This window comes from Lemur catta, chromosome 4 (genome assembly GCF_020740605.2).
Source record: "Lemur catta isolate mLemCat1 chromosome 4, mLemCat1.pri, whole genome shotgun sequence".
In the NCBI taxonomy this organism is placed as follows: Eukaryota; Metazoa; Chordata; class Mammalia; order Primates; family Lemuridae; genus Lemur; species Lemur catta.
The window spans coordinates 52,587,479-52,591,500 of NC_059131.1; positions in this window are offsets into that span (position 1 = coordinate 52,587,479).

The window sequence follows — 4,022 nt, forward strand, 5'->3', positions numbered from 1 at the left end:
GGTACCAATACACACCGGATCACGTATATGCTGCTCTCCCTTCAAGTTTCTCTTGTGGATTTAGGGACATGCATGAGGTAAAGTGCTTTCTCTGTTCATGTTCTACTGCACTGTCTTTGGACTGCTTCTGAATGGAAAAAGTATTTAGGAGTCAAAAGAAATTATTGTTAAGTAAAAATAAATTCCCCAAGAAAAGAATTTCAGGATAAATGATCAATTTGAGTTTTTAGGGGAATTTTCCTTTCATATTTTTGTACTGGGCTTCCATTGCTGTACATAAAGGATGATAAAAGTAATTCAAGCAGCAAGAAGAAACAAGTGATTCTACTGTGCCTGGTTTATACCAGCTGATGGAGAAGACACAATCGCCAAAAGGGAGAGTTGGGTGCCGAGACCCAGATATCACCTAAAGCATGAATTGATCATGCCCTAGTTTTTAACCTCACGGGAGAACTGAGCCAGGGAGATTCTATGCTTGACTGTTAGTCACACTGCGGCAGAATCCACTTATGTCTCCTAATATCCATTTCTCTGTCTTTCTCAGTACCAGAACTCTTGGATAGTAGCTGGTGTATCATTGCACAGTATAAAGTTCATCTTTCTCAGTCTATGATAGGGGTGACCACATGAATAAATCATGACCAATGGATAAAAGCAAAAGTGTTCTTGAAAGTGGCAGGTTGTTCCTTTTTCCTTTCCCTAGTTTTCTAATAGCTGGAATGTGGATGTGATGGTTAGAGCTGGAGCAGCCATACTGGACAATGAGTTGAAAGATACATCATGGGAATGGTGGAGAAACGAGAGAGGAAGCCAGGTCCTTGGTCATTGTGGAGCCACCAAAGCAGCCTGGACTACCTACCTAGATTATGACAAGAGAGAGAAATAAAAAAATCTGTATTTTGGGTTTTCAGTTATCTGTATCTGAACCAAATCAATCGAGAGACCTAAAGAAAACAGGCCAGAGGTAAGATGGACTTATTTTTTTTTCTAATTACTTGTTTTGTCATTATCTTATCATTCTTATCACCAATCAACATTTACTAAATGTTGTGTAAGGGGCACTGCTAAGTGATCTAGTTTGAAGCTGGCTTAGGGATAGAGCTGGATCAGGACGCCAAACGCAAAGTTCAATTGTTAAAGAATCCTTCATGAAAACTGCTCCAGCTCCATCGTACAAATGTGCAGCTGTATTTGGTCACAACCATAGCTGTTTCTGATATCTTTGTTTTCCCTAGGAACAGAGGTTGTGTTTATCCTGAATCTCCCTTTATAATTTAAGTTAAAAACAAAGTCAAAGTCCTGTTCCTTCATTCAGGCTTGATGTTTGATGTAAACTAGACAAAAGCTGCAGGCAACGGCATTAATGGCCTTGGCATTGTGAGGACAATCTGCATCTGCTCCCTCTGTGTTGTTCTGATTAATAACCACTTTTCTGGTTCTGGGGTTGAGGACAGAGCAGATCCTTTTCCCTCTAGATCCCTACACAGTGACATAGATTCATGAAGTTTTCATGCTGCCACTTGTTCACCCTAGACCCAGTAGGGAAGATGCAGGGAGGAGTCCACTGGCCAAAGAATTTATCAATCACTCCAGGAAGCATTCAGGGGTGCAGGGTGGAGCGGGGTAGAGGATGTTGTCCTGGCAACCCTGAGTCCTCAGCCAGCTGGACCAGGGACAGAACTTTTGTCAGCAGGTCACAACAGGTCCCAGCAGCATGAGCCCAGTGCCCCCAGGCTCTCTCAGGAGAGCAGCACTGCACCCCCTGTTTAATTGGGACTGCTGGGTATGGCCCAACTTCTAGGGAGAGTTCTGGGCAAACAGAGGCCTGGCAGTCTAGTCCCACCAAGAAAAAGAGTTCACTGCTTCACCACACAACGAGAGTGGCCAGACATTCAGAGATGGGGCTTCCTGGGTAAAAATAACCCACAAGTCTTTTGAAAAAAACATAGCTAAAAGCCAATTGCCCACTTATTTTCAAATTACTCATAGCACCTGATTTTACATTGCCGTATTATAATAAGGTTGCTCAAGGCAGCTTTATATCCAAAGCCTACATGCTTCACCTACTGTAGAGGACAGTCTGGTGGCCAAAGTGGGGGGTGGGGGGGGGCAGGGATTATTTAAAAAGTAGTATTTACCTGGAAGGTCCTAGGCCCGATGAGAATTATTCCAGGGATCCCTTCCCAAAACACTCTCTAATTTACCACCCCACACCTAGCACAGTGCTATGTTATACTAAAGAAGAATGGAAATAAAATTGCAGTAAAAATGTGCACAATAGCCTAGAGTCTCACTCTTCTGAGATGGGGGTTTTTAGGCTTCACTAAGGCCTGGATGAATTACTTTTAAATACTGTCAATGTCTGCCTCTAATTCCACACTCACAGGAATCCTTCAGGACAGTCATAGAGCACCTCAGAAAAACTGACACGAAGAAGGTGCTCAGTTGGCAAACCTAAGCATTTGGTACCTAAACGGCACATCCCTCATATGAACACAAAGTGCCATTTTGGTTTTGGCATCAGTTTGGTTTACATGGTCTCGTGCTGGAGAGCCTCTTCACTGATTGTCACACTAAAAGAAAAGCCAAGGATTGGGGAGAGGGGTGACCAATGACTCTTGGCCCAGGAGCCTAGCTGGCCTGCACAGGGCACTGCTGTTTTAGCTCACCTGCCAGCAGTTGGTAGTGGCTCCTAGTAGAGTGTGATAAAGCTTGTGAGACTCAGGAAAAACAAGTGCCATGATTGATTAGTCATGTCTGCGATAGATTAGGACCAGGGAGGGGGGTGCACAGATGGGTGGGGTAGGAGTATCTGCCTTCCAATTAATGTATTTCATCAATTCTAATGAGCACACCCCCCTGCCCATTTTTGCATCTTTGAAATTGGGTTGCATCTTATAATCACTGTGCTAGATTGTATTTTCCAAAAATGGCCACACAATTTCAAGTCTCACATGGTCTTCCAGAATCTAGCCAAGCTCCCATCAAGAAACAGAATTTATGTCCCTTCCCCTTGAACTTGGGGTCAGGGGGTGTCTCTGTGACTGCTTCGACTAATAAAGTGTGGTAAAGTGATGCTTAGTGAATTATGAAGCTAGGCCATTAAAAAACAAGATAGCTTCTGCCTGACCTTCTCTTAGGAGGCTGACCCTGGGAACCTGGCCACCATTCTGAGGATGCTCATGAAGTCCCAGCTGACAGCCAGCACCAGCCTGCAATCACGTGAGCGAGTGCCGTCTTGGAAGCAGGTCCACCAGCCCCAAGTAGAGCTGCCTGAAGCTGTGTGGGGCATAGATGAGCCTTCTCTGCTAAGCCCTGATAAATAGCAGATTCCTAGCAAAGTAAATGATCGTTACTGTTACAAGATACAAAGTTCTGCAGTGGTTATACAGCAACAGACAACTGAAATAATCATGGTCAGCCAGGCAGTGGTCATGACAATTTTCGTTGCATGGATGTGCACACTAAGACTTGTAGAACAAGTGTCAGGTAACTGAAAGAAAACCCTAAAGACAAGAGTGGAACATGTTTTAAAGAAATACTGCAATCACCATGCCTTTATGTACAAAGGACAATACTGTAATGGAAAACATGAACACTGATGACTCTGAATTCAAAAAGCAATCTAGAAGGATCAGACTCTTGAGTATGAAGAAATATGAGGACTATCATACCAAATTTATTTTGCATATATTTTCCTTTATAAGGATGCACAACAGTAGATATATAATGAAAAAAATTGTGTCTAAATAAAATTAATAGAACATTCAATGAATATAAACAAACACTAAGTGATAGCATTTTACCATCACTTCATTGGCAGCAAATCATACCAGCATATCATCAGTGGTATTAGATAATCTTACAATCTATGACATCTTAGATTTATTGTTCTTGACTTAAACCTTTCTAATTATACCGCCACATACAACTATTCTAAGAGAGATTTTTATAAACTTTCCATTTTTTCTTTGAAAACTGAAAAAAAAAAACCCAGCAGGGATAGGCTTTAAGTTCAATTT